Source organism: Phlebotomus papatasi, chromosome 3 (genome assembly GCF_024763615.1).
Source record: "Phlebotomus papatasi isolate M1 chromosome 3, Ppap_2.1, whole genome shotgun sequence".
Lineage (NCBI taxonomy): Eukaryota > Metazoa > Arthropoda > Insecta > Diptera > Psychodidae > Phlebotomus > Phlebotomus papatasi.
The window spans coordinates 9676962-9696371 of NC_077224.1; the positions used below are offsets into that span (position 1 = coordinate 9676962).

The window sequence follows — 19410 nt, forward strand, 5'->3', positions numbered from 1 at the left end:
CTTCCTCTAATACTGCACTGTATAATTCTATCTCTGTCTAATTCTGCCCCTGTTTTCTCTACGATATTAAAACTTTTGTTTGGCCAAAACGATTGAGAAATCATTAAAATTCTTCAGATACATTAACGTTTGACATTTTAATAAATGGAAAAATGATATTAGGATGCCACTATTGAACTAAAACCAGTGATAAGCCAAGATAACCTCATGGTAGCTGAGATTCTTTACAGGCGACCTCGAAATAAGTGCAACTCGGAGTGCTTGCAACTCGGAATGCGTGAAAATTCGATTATGAGTTGAATTTTGGGGGTAACGAATCGCGTTACTCACGACGTCATCAGCTATAATCAAGGGTATTTAGACAGTTGAGGACTTATCAATACCTTTTCTGATGTTAATCACCCCGATAAAAGCTTACAGACTAAGCCGAAAGCTCTGGAAAAAATGTACGTATTCATTAAGATATTTAATTTCCCAATGAACTTCAGTTTAGACATCAATATAGATTTTTAAAGGTTGAATAAAGGACATTTGAAAAGCTTTATTTCAATAAAAAAGAAATTTTGAATTTTAATGAAATGAAATGACAAGATTTCATATGTATACGTCTGATCATCAATGAGTTGATTGAGTTCGGAATTTTGGTGTTGGGGATTCTGGCTTTCCGGATTTTGGCTTTCGGTATTTTGACCGGGACCCGTCGTTTTCTGTACTCCAATTGTAAACATTCTTTAATGTTCCCAATAATGATTCTCATTTCATTTTTGAGAATTTCCAGCAAGGCTGCTAGCTCAAGATTATCAAAAATCTATAAAGGGCCGTAATATCTTCTTAAATCGAACGAAGACACTGACAAATTGACATTTTGTAAGCCAAAACAAGGGGTTTCCGTATGAGAACAATTGGTTTTTTCAAAACGTTACTCCATGTTCCTGTTAATTATGTTAATTCGAGAAATTGTTGACCATTAGGTCAATCTTAATTTGAATAGTTTCAATCACTGAGAAAAAAAGAGGGTGCGATTAACTTTTTTTCCTCAAAAATTTAACATTTTTTAGGAGTAAAAATATATCAACATTTTTTAATGTTAATTTTACACCTTATTAAGGGTAAAATTTACATGAAAAAGGGTACATTTTACCCCTAGTACACCTAAAAAGGATAATATTTACACCGATTTCGGATCAATACTGCAGGGTAAAATTAACATTTCCGGAAAGTTATTTTAAATTTTTCGGATTTCTCTCAGTGATGTTACCTATAGAGTTAGAATCAGACTTTTCATTTGAACACTTAATTTTGAAATTTTGAATTAATTTTACAGAGCTTCCCGCTATTCGATTCTGAGATATTAAGATAACAGCTGTCAAATGCAAGAGAAAATCAAAAATCCCCCTTCTTGTATTGGTTTCTATCTGTCATTTCTGGACCCAATCAGCTGAATATTCATGTATAGAAAATTATCCTATAGGGGAATTCTGTAATTTTTATGACATTGTCACACGTGAGTTCGAAATCTGACAATACCACTTGAACTTTTGTTCTCATATCACATGAGTTGAAAAATTCAAATTATTGATTTTTAAATAAAATCCAGTTACTTAATGACATTCTGCAAATACAGTTTGTTTTGGTTGATTTGTTTAATAAAATTCATTGTCATTTGAATTGCCAGAAATTTCAAATATGTGACTTCTGACAATGCCACTTGAGTAAAACGACAATGTTACGGCTACAGATTCACATTTTCGAAAAAGCTCTCCTGAGATTCGAACGTAATTTGTCATATGACATTGCCAGGGAGTTACAGAATTCCCCTACTAGGCTTAACATGAATAAAGTGATGTACACTTTCCTCTTGTAGTTGTCTTCCCTTGATTTTACATAATTTCTTTCTTTCTTAAGTTCATGAACTAGCACAATGACGTTGTAGAAAATACTAAAAAAAAATATCCAAGACAAAATCCTTAGCTGGCGGTATTTAAAAAAATATATTAAAAAATCTCTCTAATGAATTTAATTATGTCCCGGTGTACAAATGATCTTAGAATACAGGGAGTTTTCTTGAAGAACACACAAGGGAAAGATGCTTCCTTTGGAATCAACAGCTCCCTTAATGAGTTGGAAAGATTTTGTGGAGAGTGTGAGATGAATATCAGAAGTACCTATTGTGTGAGGTAATTACATTTTGAGAGATTCACAAATTTTGATTAGCGATGACAGGCTATTTTTGGGTGGAAATTGCTACGGTGAAAATTGAGCCTCCGCCAACACATTAAATGCCTCCCCTTCGCGGCCTAAAGTACACGAAAATGTGATAGAACATCCTTGGGTAGGTATAAGAAATATAATTGCCGTCATTTCCGTGACGTGAATCACCGTGCTTTTGGCTCACTTTTGATCAAATTACCAAATTTTGATTGTACCTTCCCTCCTTTTGGTTTGATTTGCTCATCTCGAAGGTGAAATCAGAAGGAATTGGCTAAAGCCCTCCCTATCCATTTGGGCTAAGGGAAAGCTTTTATCGGTTGTGACTAAGTCAGGACAAGGCCCCAATAAATTTGTGTTCCCTTTTATTGAAAGTGCAATTGTCAGGGACCCAATGAAATGAACAAATGTGCGATGGCTGTATGAATTGTGTATGTTAATGGCCAACCACCAAATATTGAATCGGTCAAATTTGAATATTCATGCTTTTCCCATCTCAATTCAACATCACTCACTAAATCCCCAGAACTCAGGCCGCCCCAAACCCCAAAACCACCGCCAAAATACACACTCGCCACACTATTTAACAAGTCTGTCGATTGGTGTACTTTGCGTAAATGTTTGAGGGGCAACCATTGAGGAGAACACAACTTCCGTTTCGTATTTATCATTTTCTCTGGGTTTGAGGAGCAAGAAGAGAAAGCTCTGAGAGACTACATATGTATATTTATGCAAAATCACCACAGACAAAATTAAACTTTTACTCAAAATTGAAAATTGTGTTAGAAATACATTTTCCAAACTCCTAATTAGTATCATTCGCACAAACTACACAATTCCTCATTTAAAATACGAAAAGGTAATAAAATTAATTTTTAGAATATATTGAACACCAGGGGTTTCTATTTAATCAATAGAAGATACAAGATCTTGTTCGTAAACCTCTGTATAAAATTTTCCAAAATTCGTTATTTTAAGCTAATGAATTATGCGGTTTAGTTAGAGTGCAAACTACAAATTGAAGCTAAGTTCTAAAAGGCTTTCTTAAGTTTGTAGAACACGAATTTGAAATCCTGAATTTACTGAGTCCAAGACCGAGTCCATATTATTTAAAATACAGGAAATTCTTTAAGAGAGTTTTAGTGGTTTAATAATGTTAATCGAAATCAGAGAGATCGAGGCTTATGTAGTGCGAACACCTGAGGGCGACCCTCAGACACCACTTCACTGCCTTGGTGCTCGTCATGTACTGAGTGAGTGGCCGAGCAATAAGCGAAAGTTTCATCTCGGGGTGCACGCTATGCTCGTTTTATCATACTGTTATACGGGTTTCAGGCCTAAGGCTTAGCCATATGGCTTAACTGTTATAATTCATTATCAGTCAGGATATTTTAGAAAATTTAACTTAAGATTGGATTATTAAGAACAAATAATCGAACGAATTTGAACTAAATTTTGGGTTTTTGTGGTTGCATCTCTTCCGGTGTTCGCCAGAGAATTCGTTTCTTTTCAAAATGAAAGACTTTGAATTTTTACCAAAGCTTTCGACCCTTGGTGTGGGTCTTCTTCAGTGGGCTGAGGAAATGTTTTATTTTAGAATCTTTTACTTGGACAATTTTATACTATTCTGCTTACTCAATTAAAGTCGTTTCACAATTTTGAATAAATATTGAATAGAATAATCTTTAGATTATTGAATAGATTCTGTAAAAGCAATAAAATTGATTGCTATTTTGGATTCTGAAACCTACGGGAACTGGGCTAAACCTCTAGTCTGAAGACAGCTTTATGGTATAAACTCTAGGAGTAGGCCACAGCAGAGGTATTTTACGCTCATCGTGGCTTTTCGTCTAACAATAAATGACTTACAATCTTACCATTCACAAGTAGATCTTGGAAAAATTCGAAAATCTATTTAAAAATCCAAAAAAGAGAATTTCTTACTTCAAAATACTCACTGGTAAAAATAAAAGGGTCAAATTGACCCTTTTCAAAAGGATGGATCGTATTTGACCCTTTGAAAGGTTCACTTTTGTATCTCTTGAAATTTAGTATGCACATTTATCACGAATAATCATGTTTTATTGTAAACTTATTACTGATATCATATTTCTCTCATCTGAGCGAACACCAAAGATCACTTTTTCATTGTTTTTTTATTCGTTTATTCCGTAATTAAATAGATGTCAAAACCGTGACCCTTTCGAAAGGTACCTGGTGACCCTTTCAAAGAGTCAAATATGATCCATCATTTGGAAAAGGGTCAATTTGACCCTTTTATTTTTACCAGTGCTTCCGCAAAGTGGCTGAAGTACATCCTGTTCGAAATTCGTCAACGCTAAGACGGCGGTGGCCGCTAATAATTACAATGTACTTGTGTGGTTCCTTATAAGCATTGCTGATGAATAAATATCTATCTATCTATCTATTCGAAGTGCTTTAGTGTCAATATGTGACGATTTTCACATTGTTGTGAGAAAAAAAAGAGAACAGCGATGCTTACTGTTCTTTTTCCATTATTTAATCACTCCATAATCATTGAGTAACTGTTTTTCCAGAATTTTAGTGGATGATTTGATGAATTTTTCCCACCTTGTTCGAAAATTTAGTATGAAAATTCGAAATTGAATTTGAATTCTTCGAACTTCAACGACTTTTTGTGCAAATAGAGTTCCGTTTACCTTTTATCCAAGACACTATTGAAGAATCAAAATCTACTAGTGTTTACACCCAAAAGAGTCATTTTTATGTTAATAAAAGAAATGGCAAAGCGTCCCAAATTTGCGGAATGCTCGAACTCATGAGATAGAGCTCACCGTGAATTAGTTTTTTTGCATGATCTTTTGGTATTACTGATCTACTAAAGATCAAATTGATTCATAAATCACATCACAAAAACATTTGAAAATCAAAACATCGGTACTTAACCGACTCATTACCGATAAGGACCGATACAGCCGGGTTCGAAATTTCAATACCTCTCCAAAAAATCCAAATTTAACCAAATCGGTTGAAAAATTACCCATCCAAAGTGGTTGACCTTTGACTTTCAATAATTCAAAATGGCGAATTTTTCGGTCATAGCTATGTTTGGGCGAAATGTTGGCCTGGACTACCTTTAAAACATATTTGAAAATCATTGAATAAGCATGAGCCAATTTTGAGAAAAACCAAAAAACTAGGTTTTTGGAAGGGTAAGGGCGGGGGTGGCAGGGGAAAAAAGAAACGTCGAGAGATATTGTTTTTTACTGGGGGTCATCTAAGACTGGAAGTCGATATCTCTTACCGTTTAAGCTCCAGAACAGTGAAAAGTTGAAAAAAAGACAATTATATAACTGCTCTCTCTTTGAGTTCGAGCAGTAAAAAGACAAATTTGTATATTTCAGTGTTCTCCAAGGTTTTTAATAGCATTCCTCATGATCTAATCTGTAACGAGCTTCAGATACCTTTTGACTTTTCTACGATATCCGTCCGTCTTATTTCGTCCTACCTTGCTTCCCGATCCCAGATAGTGAGGTCCGGCGAATCAATCTCGTCTCCCCTTGACCTCACTCACGAAGTTCCTCAGGGTATAACTGGATAAAGAAACTGATGTAATATGTATAGATAGGGGACTTTCCGGTGATGGCCAATATGGCCAGTGGATTTGAAGTCACTTCAAAAGGAAAACATTTTTTTTTAATTTTGCCCAGAGCTTTCGGTCTTGGATATGGACCTTCTTCAGTGGTTGACTAATACTAAAAACATTGTTTAGTCGACCACTGAAGAAGGTCCATATCCAGGACCAAAAGCTCTGGGCAAGATTCAAAGTGTTTTTCTTCGTAAAGTGACTTGAAGTCCACTGGCCATCACCGGAGATTCCTCATGGTACGATTTTAGAGCCTATTCTGTTTTCCCGTTTTTATAAATCTCTCCTTGGAAATTACAAGGGGTTAACTCACATTTTCGTTATTAGAAAAGTTTTATAAAATTTTAATCTTTTTGATTACTTGCATAATTTTGTTTGAAGTAAAGGGGCACAAAATACATATATTTATCTTTCAAATTTTTGTGAAAAAGGGGACTAACCCAAGCAAGTTGAAACCTTGTCATTCTAATTTCAGCAAAATTTGCACATCATTTAGAACGACAAGGAGCTACCTCATTAAAAAACATATTTTGAAAGGTGAAAATATAAAAGTTTCGATGTTTAATGCCAGTTAATCGTTGAGAGAATTATGGTTGCTGGATCATCCGCCAGATCTTCGTATCTCCGCATGCCCGGTTCAGGCAGTCGCGATTTTCGCAAGTCCATTTTGTGGAGAGTGTCATACTCTGGAACACTTTGCCCAGAAAACGAAAGAGAAGGCTTGTCCTGAGTACTGAGTCATGTGGCCACTGCAGGTTCCTAATTTACCTTACTTTATTGTACACAGTAAAAAATTGTGTGAGAAATAAAGTTGTGTATGGGAAAAGTTGTGTAAATTCACAAGCACTATGGTTGTAAATTGTAAAATTACTATCATATTCGTAGTACGATACTAACATAATGCTAGTAAAATTATGTATTGTGTAAGGAAATTTGTGTATTGGAAAATTTGTGTGAGAACTGTCAAAATTTCATTATTTACTATTGCAATTTTTCTAAGATTTCAGACAGTTTTTGCATTTTTAACTTCCTAATTGTCTTCTGGAATCATTCATTGGATTCTTAAAATGTGCCTCAGTCGTGAAAAATTAGGAATAATTATGTAATAACAGAAAACAGAGGAAGCATCATGTAAATTAGAAAAATTGACGATGCAACTCTTGGCCATTTGCTGAAGAGAAGTAAGCAAGTCGGTAGCGCAGGCAGAAAACACGAGACCACCAACGCAAAGATTATAGGTTCAAGTCTCAGACACTCTCTTAATTTTTTTCCTTTTTTTATTCTTTTTTTCTTTTTTTTCTTAGTTTAATACCGAGACATATCACAGATAATACAAATAAACCGAACAAAATTGCTCTACAATCAAAATTATAGACAGGAAGCCATTTTATAAAATTTAAAATACACAACTTTGCCAATACACAACATTGCCAATACACAAAACTTACAACCATAGCGCTCGTACAAAAATTACCAATCGTAGTGGTTGTAAATTTTTTTACTGTGTATACACAGTAAAAAATTGTGTGAGAAATAAAGTTGTGTATTTGAAAAGTTGTGTAAATTCACAAGCAATATGGTTGTAAATTGTAAAATTACTATCATAGTGGTGGTACGATACTAACATAATGCTAGTAAAATTATGTATTGTGTAAGGAAATTTGTGTATTGGAAAATTTGTGTGAGAACTGTCAAAATTCCATTCTTTACTATTGCAATTTTTCTAAGATTTCAGATAGATTTTGCATTTTTAACTGCCTAATTGTCTTCTGGAATCATTCATTGGATTCTTAAAATGTGCCTCAGTCGTGAAAAATTAGGAATAATTATGTAATAACAGAAAACAGAGGAAGCATCATGTAAATTAGAAAAATTGACGATGCAACTCTTGACCATTTGCTGAAGAGAAGTAAGCAAGTCGGTAGCGCAGGCAGAAAACACGAGACCATCAACGCAAAGATTATGAGTTCAAGTCTCAGACTCTCTCTTATTTTTTTTCCTTTTTTTATTCTTTTTTTCTTTTTTTCTTAGTTTAATACCGAGACATATCACAGATAATACAAATAAACCGAACAAAATTGCTCTACAATCAAAATTATAGACAGGAAGCCATTTTATAAAATTGAAAATACACAACTTTGCCAATACACAACATTTCCAATACACAAAATTTACAACCATAGCGCTCGTGCAAAAATTACCAATCGTAGTGGTTGTAATTTTTTTTACTGTGTAGGATAGGGCATTTTTGTACTGAGAACAGTCTGTCCTAGTTTAAGTAAAATAAATTGAATTAAATCAATTAAATTCAAGTTAAAAGAAAAAGATTTTTACAAAAAGAAAATATTTTCAATTTTTCTTATTGATTTTCAAGCTCTAATTCGTAAATAAAATAGTGATTAGTTTCGGAATATTTAGCACAATTTTGAAAATGTCTTCTATTCACTTTCGAGCAGATTTAATATCAAAAGCAGCCAAATGGTCACACTGGAAGCACTGCGGTTTTTAGATATCTTTTATTTAATTATTTATCTTAGTTTAAATGACAATAGCCATTGAATATATTTGAGGATTATGATTTTCAACAAATTTGCTCAATTCAATTTAAAATTTAGTTTTCAACAGCCGTCCTTGCTCTTTTGTACTACAACTGATAAAGTATTGCATGAATAACCACATGGGCTATTTCTGTATTCGCCGGCTCTATATTTATTGAACAAATAAAATCAATTTTGCATTAAGCTGTGGTAAAACAGGCCTAATCCCCGTATATAAATTTTCGTCCCCAACCTCTTTTAGCAATTTTCGACTGGAACTGTTGCGATAAGATTGAACAATTTGCATTTACCAACCTTTCGTTTAGCTATTTAAAATGGGACAGTTAAACGAGCAAAAATCCAATGATTATTTCATTGAACTAAATTTAAACATTAGTATTATCCACAAATTGTTAATAGACGGTAAATTATCGTTTGTAGCCAGGAATAAATTATATGGAATTGTGTACTAATTCACCCATATTGTTGATTTTTGACCGCAAGCCACAACTAAATTTTCAGCATGATTTATACAGTCCAGAAGATATTGACAATATAATTTTGTATATACAATGAAATTTTGAATATTTATCGGGATTATTCACTGGGGATTTCTGTGATATCTTCACCATCTTTGTCTCCTTTGGCGTCAATTTGCATAGCGCTCAAATGAGCTTTTCAAGTTAAAATAGTTCGAAAATTTCGTGAAGAAAATCCATTCACTGATTTGGTTAACTAACATTTAATAGTTAACGAAGTCGTACGAATTTTGCAAAGTGAGTCAACTCTTGTACAACTAACATATTTCAAGTTTGGAAAATCCTTCGGCAACAACTCCACAAGATTCATGAACATTTTCAATTACACAACATATCCTTGCACTTGTGCCAGGAGAGATCAAAGTGAATCTCAGAACATATCTCTTATTGATTCGGCGTCTATAAAGTTCCTCTTTTTGCTGGTAACATCACGCCAATTTGTAGTGATGTAATACATTAAATGAGCAATAATTTTCCAAGGGAATCAGACATGAAATAAACTTATTGCATCATTTCATTTAATATTGCTGAAATTTTCAATTTAATTGGCCATACTCATCGCTTTTAAATTTCGAAATGTTACAGATTGTAAGGGATTTGAATCAATCTGCCCAAAAAAATTAAAATAGATTGCTATTTTCATAAAATTATTTCCTATTTAATCATATAGAAAAACTAGAAAAAAATTTGAAATTGGAATTTTTTTGCATGTGCTTCAAAGTTTTTGTTGTTCGCGCAAATGCATGCAAATTTACTCGGTGGTCCTTAGCTTTCGGTTTCTGTATCTTCGAAAATACTTCAAACTGGCTTCTGAAATTTTTGTTGTATATACTTAGTTAGTTTATCTATCGATTTAGCCAATCAAAACGGTTATAATAAATTTTATCAAGCTTCCTTGGCAATTCTTAATCCAAAACCGACTATGAACTGATCTAAATCGGTTATATTCCTATAAGAACTTTATTTTTAAAATTAAATTATCAGTATATACATATAACTAATTCGGAACTACATTTGTGATATTAAAATATAAGTAACGAATTTAAGTATTTCACGAAATTGAAGAGCTTCACCACCGCCTGTAAATTTTGTTCAAGAAATTTATTAAGGAATAACCAATTAGGTACCGAATTAAATATACAGATAAATAAGTAACGAAGTAGAATTCTTTAAAAATAAATTCAAAATGGTTCCATTAAGAATTATTTTTGGGTAACAAAAACTTTCATTTTCATTAGAAATAAGTTTTCGAAAATCGTTTTTAACATTAAACCTACCGACCGTTTTTGGTCGTTTTTCGGTCAAATGACAAATAGCGGTAGAGTAGCATAGGGGAGACTGGGGCAAAAAGTCACAAAACGGATATTTTATTTTTTTACAAGCTACTCGAGCGGTTCAAACATTTCTAATTAGCGCAATTTTATAGGAAATTTACCGCTCTACAACTTTGTGAAAGTAATTTTCCTCTATTTTGTAAGGAAATACGTTTATCGAGCCAATTTCTAAAAGGTCATTTTGCGACCATTCTCAAAAATGCTGGGGCAAAAAGTACCAGACATTGGGTCTTATCATATTTTGATTCGCTTCATTACGGGCTTCCGTAAATTTGATAAAATACCTAGAAGACATATTTTCATAGAAAATTTATTCATCTACGTCTTTGTAAAACACCGTTTTCTCTGCGAGAAAAGTGAGAAAATGAGAAATCCCTTTTCAAGCTATTTTAGAAAAAAACACACAAAAGACTGCAAATCGTTTGACCAATACAAACAACAAGCGGCGAGACATGATAATGACGTTTCTTTTCGCCGTGAGACATCAGAAATTGCTTCGCTTTTTTTGTTACTTTTTGCTCTATACCTTTTGTTACTTTTTACCCCAAGTGGCCATTTTTAATAAAAGGATTTCTGGAGAAAAGAACTTATGTGAAATTCTAAAATAGATAGCGGATTCGTATTCAAATAACTGCTCTCTCTTTGAGTTTGAGCAGTAAAAATCCAAATTATTTAGAAAATATTCACCAGTGCATCAATTTTAGAAAATAAGTAGGTTATAATTGTTATGTTATTGCAAGGAAAATATTTCAGAATAAGGCTAAAAATTTCGATATTTTTTATTTTCTAAATTCCTTATTCGAATTCTTAGAAACTTACGACATTGAAGAAGGTCTATGGAGGCTATCTATAGAAAAGAAATTGAGCCGCTATCTTCTTTAATTTGAAATATATTGAATTTTGAATTTTTCGATTTGTGACTTTTTGCCCCAGTCTCCACTACTCAACAAATTTGTCTTAGGAAAGAGCAAAAAATTAAAATTTAAACACTGAAAAATATATTACATGCATATTTTAAGAAATTCCTAAAGTTTGATTGTGACATCGTACCATTTAAATATGTGTTAATTATAAACTGGTCAATTTGACCGGGTCCTGGTAGGTTTAGTGTTAATTAAAACCACGAAACCAAGAACTTTCATAAATTTTCAAGGACTGATCCTGGTTTCGAAATACAAAAACGTGTTTTTGGTGATTTTTCTTGTACTCAAACTTGAAATCTATTTATGAATCTTTTCTAGTGTTTTGATAAACATTTGAAAAATATAATAAAAAAAAGTCGTAAAACCAAAAAGTTGCAGATTATTATTAATCATTATTTTTCTTTCGAAGTGTAAACTAAACTGTAAACCAAAGGTTAAAAAAAATTATAAAAATTACAAATTAATTAAAAAAAATATTATAAAAGAAGGAAAATTTGATTATAGTTCAAAGGTATAAGTTACAATTTAATTTAAAAAAAAAATTGTAAATATTTTATTAGTTTCAAAAATCTTTTGAAAAATTTTAACTTTTTTCACATATATAAATTTATTTATAGTAATTATTCGTAAAAAAAATACATATACGGAGATACGAAATATAGTGGCGGCCAAAATAATAGAATCACCTCCGCAAAGACCACTATTTTACCTTGAGCATTTTTGTTTATTCCAATTAGTTTGAATAATTTTGATATAGAAATGTGCAAATAATTACCTTACGTCAAATAAGTATTGTTTTGGCCACTAGAGGACTCTTTTTTGCACCGAATATATCAATAGTGAAATTTTGTTTGAACAACACGATAGGACCACTTTCATTTAAATTAAAGAATGTGGTCTATAAATCGAATAAGTTTAAATAAATCCATATTTAGAAACCATAAATGACAGTTTTCCAATTTTTTTGGCCGAACTGAATTTCACTATTTACGTATTCTGTGTAAAATAGAGACCTCTAGCGGCAGGAGTAACCCTTATTCCACGATTCTAATAAATTGAAGATTTCTACCTCTGAATTATATCAACAAATTTGGAAAAAATACAAAAGTTAAAAAAATATAAGCTTTCCAAAGTGATTCTATTATTTTAGCCGCCACTGTATATAAATATTTACTAAATGTATAATTATAGACATACTTGCAATAAAATACTTAAATATTCGGTTAGGGTAATCTGATGGCAGGCACAGCAAAAGAACGCTTTTGGAAATTAAATAAATTAAATAAATTGCTAATTAAGATACGAGATAATTCAACGTTTTTAAATATTTATGCATGTTTTTTGTTTCTCATTAGGCCTTTATCTCATTTAAAATTAATAATATTTTTAATATTTTAAATATAATTTTAGACAAGTTTATCATTTTTATTGTTAAGTAGTTCCGATTCTAATTTCTTTCATGTCAGTCTATAATTCTGGCATAGTTTTCTCACAATACTTGTATAGCGTTCCAATGAGGTATTTATACTATAGGAAATCTTTTCGTTGTCTTTTATGTTCTACCCTTCTGGATGACTCTACACGGAAAGCGTTATTTGCCATTGCAAAGATGGAACAGACAAAGAACAAAAAGAGCTTTTGTTCCATAATTACTCTGTGGTTCTATATGTTCACAACTCCTTTTTATACTCTTCTGATTTTTTTTCTAATTCATAGTTTTAATGTCTGAACGGACAATAGGAATGAATACTTGGCGAAGTATTGCCCGATTAATTTTAGAAATTTTTAAGTAGATTATGAGTAATAAATTCATAAAGGGAGTAACTGCTGAGGGTTTTATTGTATTGCTCTGTTGATGAGTTTATGCCCAGTGAATTTTCCTTCAAATGTACAATCTCTCACTGCCATTCACATTTTAATTTTCTCTGTAATACCTCGAAAAAAAAGGTGCAAAAGAACATATGAGTGGTTTTTATTTGCACAAAAACGAAAGGGTTTTTGATTTTTCATTGTCTCATTCTCTTGTCGGAATTTCACATAATCACACATGATGGTGGCAAAAGGGGCTGGTTATTTGTCTACTTCCCTTTGTCCTAGGACAAAAGTTTTTTCCCTCTTTCAAGAAAAGGTATAACTACAACATACACAGTAAATTACAAATAAGAAAAATAACATGAGAAAATGTACAGTCTCTTGGTTGTTTTAAAGAGAATTTTACTCGTAAAATTCATCATTTTGCATGGCGGTTATGGTTTTAAGCCACGCCCACTTCAAGACCTATGGCGAGTTATATTTCAAATACATATTATTATAAACATAAAATAAATTAGAGATTCTATTTAGCATGCAAGTTAATAGTAAACGTTGATTATTGAAATTTTACGTGAGGTAAAAAGGTCATGCCCTATAAATATAAAACCACGCCCTAAAATATTTCAGGACTAAAAGCGTAGCGTTTGTCCGAGAAATATTTAATAAATTACATGCTTTTAACCTTGATTTGAAACATAAGTTTTTCTTTTAAGTACGTGAAGATTATTGGGAAAATTAATGAAAATTATAAGTGCTATGTGTAGGGTGATTACTTTATAAATGTAGGCGTGGCATTAATAATTACAAGTTTCTTTTGCAATACATTTTCACAATACTTTCCACAAGCAGCAGTGGAATGAAATAAATAAGCCTTGAATAAAAATTCTACTCTATACTTTCAAATAATAAAAATAATATTAATTTTTTATATATTTTTTTTTATTTTTACATACAATTTTCTTAGAAGGCGTGGCTTATTTTGCTATGTGATTGGAATATTCTGGGTCTCTTTAAAGGTTACAACTGAGGTGGTTGAGGTTACTGTGTATTGCAACAGAGGACATTAAATCCTTTAATTACAGAATAATGACCAATGCACAATAACTTTTGTTTTGTAAATATGTTTTTCACTTTTCAATGAGTGTGAATGAAACGTAGATCTTGTCATCTCGCTCTCTCTCATAGGAAATTTGGAAAACATATTTACAAATAAAAGTTATAAGTATTTAAAAATATAGCTCTTACAGAGTGGCACACCTAAATACTTATGCGAGGTGTGCGGCTGTACCTCGAAGGCGCCCTTCGGGGTTGTGCCTTTACATAGTAAGAATTTTTTTTTACATTTTACATGTAAAAAAAATATGTAAAAATGTAAAAAATATGTAAAATATAGAAGAGAAAAATTAAGCACTTTTGAATCTTTTAAACATTTCCTGTAAGCAATATCAGTATTGATATTGCTTACGAGGAATATCAAGAAAACATTCTTGGGAAAGCCATGAACGAAATCTTTGTAATGAATACCTATTGGTATGAGGTAAATCAACGATTTTGTATACATAAAACAAACTCTCTCTGGTAAAATAACGTTACTATTTTCTAATTAACCGTTCCTCTTCCACAGATAGGTATTTCAGAATGTTGTGTGTATTAAATCTTCAACATACTGATTTTTTATCTTTAACGTATAACATAACCAAAATTAATATTGTTAGTAAACATGTAAAACAATGACACATAAAAATACAATTTTTCCACTATTCGCAAATTTGGAAATAGTATGACTTAATCAATCAATTTTTAAAATCTTAAAAAAAAATACTTTTTAATATTTTTTTTATAAAAACGGTCAGTATTATACTGAAATCTGGCACAAAAAGTTAAAATTGCAAATAAAGAACGCACAGTTGCAGCACACAACGGTTAAAATTGAATATAAAATCCACACAGCTTTCGAACGAAACGTTTAGTAAATTAGATCCTTTTTACTCGGATTCTGTGCAGATTTTATTAAAGATCAATATAACATTATAATTTCTATGTGAATTTTTGGTTAAAAATCACAATAGGGTGGAATCACCACTTCTCGCCAGTGCCCCACTTCTCACCACTTATATTGAAATCGCTATTTCTCACGATTTATGAAATAAATGATCCGCAAAGTTACTTGTATTTTTATTGCTGCTATGTATAGAGTCGAAAAACACTCATTTTTTGTTTTGAATTTAAATGTTTGAGCATTTTTTAGAGGAATACTTTAAGCAAGTGCATCGAATCCAATATCTCTTACCAAATATAGTAAGTGTCATGAAACTTTTATCGAACAAAATTTGCGATTTTGAATCAATAATTTGTCCATTGAAAAATTTAATTACATTCGACGAATACATAAAATTTGTATTTAGTTAGTTAATATTTCATTTTATATTATTTTCTTGTAAAAATGAGGCATGGCGGAAAGTGGTAATATTCTAAAATTGATTCACCACCTGTCGCCATAGCTTTTCAATAGGCGACGCTAACTTCACTTTATAGATTCTCAATTGTTAAATCTGCATTTTTTACTTTCTTAAATAGTCCAATAATTTGATTTCTCAAATAAAAGTGAAGAAAAATCATTTAATGTGAGTAATAATAAGATTATCATGAGGAAAAAGAAATGCTGCATGTATTCTTTGCATAATATTGCTCAAAATAATAGAGTTTGAACCTTTCCAAGTGGGTGGCGAGAAGTGTTTACAGAACTGGCGATAAGTGGTAAAAAAGTGGCGATAAAGTGGTTATTTTTGCATTGTTAATAAAAATCACTTTTTTATGTACTCCCGCGTTAAATTGTAGAACAATTGTTTTGAAGAATCTAGAGCCAATATATCTAAGTAGCTTTGTGTAAAATTTGAGTTATCTGATAATAAGGGGTCAAAAGTTATAATACAGTCGTTTTCACTTTTTCCTAAAAGTGGCGATAAGTGGTTACTGCACCCTATTCCCTTGACTACTCAAAAGCAAATGACTAAAAGTGTACTAAAATGACTAGAAAATGTCTCATCAAGCACTAGTTAGAATAGCACCACATCATCAGGTTGTGATATAAATCTCTTGCTAATTGACCTTCTCCACACGTGCGGCTGTTGGTTGAGTTGAATTAACACTCGCCAAAATCTGATTATACCATGTGGCATATTCTGTCTGGGGGTAAAAACAATATCATACACAGAGGTTTTCGTTGTATCGTGGGGGGTGGTCGTGAAAATTTAATTTGAAACATGGATTTCTGGTGAGGCATCAACTTGCTAGGCCAAGTCAAAACGTGGTATAGGCCGTTAATATCATATTAAATGACGACGGAACCACAATGTTTGTTGTCAAAATGTGTGGGAGCTTTTGATCTCTGCTGGACTTTATGAGGTACTGAGCCAGCGCGCTTCAAATTGTCAGCTTGTTTTGTAATTTTTTTTTGGTCTCATACCACCCCCAACCACCCCCCAGCCACCCACCTGAAATGTCGGGGGCAAATTAGGCAACGAAAACATCCTGACACAGACACACATATCGTCATTATTTGGTGGCGCCAGTTTGGTGAGACCGCAAGTTGATTATTTGATATATCTATGTGGGTGAGAGAAATACGCCACCAAAACAACCCCACAAACCCCCTTCGGCATTCGCACTTCCAACAACAAATCAACATAAATAGGAAATGTGCAATCGGAAATACAATGCAAATACACTGGTCCAAATGTTTTTATTGACGCTGAATTAACAGATCCATAGAGTTTTAAATTTGAAAAAAACTAACTGAAGTTAAGAGTAGAGTTCCCAGTTAGCTTTACAGAACCTTTAGGTAGAGTTACCTAAAAACATTTTAGGGTACCATCACACTGAACGTCAAGTTCTCATGATTTTTTTGAAAAACTTACATGTGTATTACACAGTAAAATATGTAAAACTTCTGACATTTTAATCTTGAATTGCGCAGTGTATAAAATTTTCCACTGTATGGAGAGGTGAAGCTACTTTGAGCTGTGAGGCTACATTGCTTTATCAAAATGTGAAACTTTGTTTTATCATAATTTAATTTGGATAGACCAATTAATTGTGGACCTAAATGAAATAATTTTAAGGATCAGCTTCATTTCGAAATAGGCAAGTCGTATACCAATCTATTCCCACAACTCTAAGTAGCCTCACCTGCCCCTATGTTTAGGGTTATGTGTAATGGGTATATCGCACGTATAATAAATTGACTCCACTCTGAAAAAAGTGTTCAAGTCACTTTTAATCTTCTAAATAGTTATACGAGCATGTTCTAAGATCTGTTATAACAAGTACAACAGATAAGCTTAACAGATATGTATAACAGATAGCATAAGAGTGTAAGAGATATTATACTTAAGCCTACAAATTAAATTATAAGAGATTGTAATTATTAACGGATTAATAATTCTTTAAAAGTAATTTATTAAGGGGTTACATGGGTTTCTCAGGTCAAAAAATAGGCCTTTTTCTGATAATAATTTGTTATGTTCAAAATATTTTTAAATTCCAACTTTTGGGATACGAAAAAGTAACTTTAGAACAAAATAAAAAAAAAATTGAAAAATTTTGAAAATTCGACCGTTAGTAGCAGATTTCCGGAACCATTCCTCAAAAAACAGACCTTGCGGTAGACGAGATTTCTCAAAAAATCAAAAATCAAAAAACCAAATATACTCTTTTAGAGGATTAATTGGAACGAAGAATTTTTGAAAAAAAACAAAATTTCGATTTTTGGCAAAAGTTTTTGTAAGAAAAAGTATCAATTTTACCCTATTTTTCAACACATTTTGTACTGTAAAGATGGTTCTAATTAAAAGAAGTGCAAAACCTTCTTTCAAACAGTAGACAACACTTCTAAAAACAAGTTATGTAAAATTTCAGAAAGATCGGTTCAACAGACTCTGAGTAATCGTGACTACCGTATTGGAAAACGGTAGTCATTTAAAAACAAAATGATTTTGTGAGACAAATGTAACCCCTTAAAGGATAAAAATTATTAAATCTTAATAAGTCTTTTTCACCAATTTTACTGTGTATTATAATTTAATTAGTAGGATATAATAGCCTATCTGTTGTACTGTTATGCTGTCTGAGGTCCCGGCCAAAATCCCGAAAGCCAAAATCCCGAAAGCCAAAATCCCGAAAGCCAAAATCCCAAAAGCCAAAATCCCGAAAGCCAAAATCCCGAAAGCCAAAATCCCGAATTCTTAAAAGTGTCATAGCTACTCCCACGATTGCACCCTCGCTTGATGGAGGCAAAGGGAAATCTGCTGTGTCTTGGTAAAGTTATTCTAAACATTTTCCGCCATATAATTTCATCCATTTCAGAATTTTGAAAATTCGGGATTTTGGCGTTCGGGATTTTGGCTGCCACCGGTACCGACCAAGCTGAAGAGCAATCGCTACTGATTTTCGAGAGATGAATGCTGAGACGGTTCTGGCCCGGTGAGGGAAACAGTTTGTGGATGGAAGCCAGACGTTATGGTCACCATCCGAGCACTCTAAATCGGCTAGCTTGGACACATCCAGCGAATACCAGCTGTAAGGATACCTAAAAAGCTACTAGACAGTGAGCCTGAAGGGACAAGGATGACATGACGTCCCAGAAAACGATGGAAGGAAGTAATTGAACAGTGTCCTTTAAACAACTGGGAGTGCTAAGCTGCTGTAGGAAAATGGCGGAGAATCGTTAGGACTGGAGAATGTTAGTACCAGAGGCCCGGTTCCTTAAAGGAACGTTACAGCCATTTAAGTTTAGAGTAACCTAATTCAGAACTTGCTTCAAATGGGATGTTTTTTTAATTAAAACTTATATAATTTTGGGCCGGGGGTGTAGTAGAGATTGACGGAATCACTATACCTTTCTTGATATTCGCAATGTTATTATTTACGAAGTCTCGAGGATCAATGTCCTCATTATCAGGTATCGAATTTTATATGGAAAATCACATACACGTGAGAAATGGTTACACTGCACTTGGACTTGGATCACAGCTTGTATTTTGAAGTTTACCATCGATCAGTCGATCGATTATGTGTCGATCAGTTTAATGGTGAACAGCAAAGTACGAGCTGTGATCCAGGACCAAGTGCAGTGCCACCATCTCCCGCCTGTACGTGATTTTTCCACCACATCGTTTCTAAATCTCGCAACCCCGAGAGTAAGCAATTTCAGTGCACAAGGCAATTGGTTAAAGGTCGTGTAGCAAGTCAAGCAGAGAATGTGGCCTCTATAGCTCAGTTGGTAGAGCACTCGTCTAGTTAACGAGAGGTCTCCAGTTCGATTCTGGGTGGAGGCAGGAATTTTTCCTATCTTCTCTGAGGAAAAACTGGATGATTTGAGTGTCATTTGCTCTGATTGACGATTTCTCTAATTAATCTTGTTCAAACAAT

General features: G+C 32.8%; 1 protein-coding gene and 1 non-coding gene across 2 annotated transcripts in view; both read left to right on the forward strand.

The window, feature by feature from the left end:
- The window catches only part of LOC129805190 (uncharacterized), a 92660-nt gene that overhangs the window by 54323 nt on the left and 18927 nt on the right, over positions 1 to 19410 (forward strand). The window lies entirely within an intron of this gene.
- Positions 19244 to 19316, forward strand: Trnat-agu (transfer RNA threonine (anticodon AGU)). Its single transcript has one exon. It is a non-coding gene; the product is annotated as a tRNA-Thr (tRNA).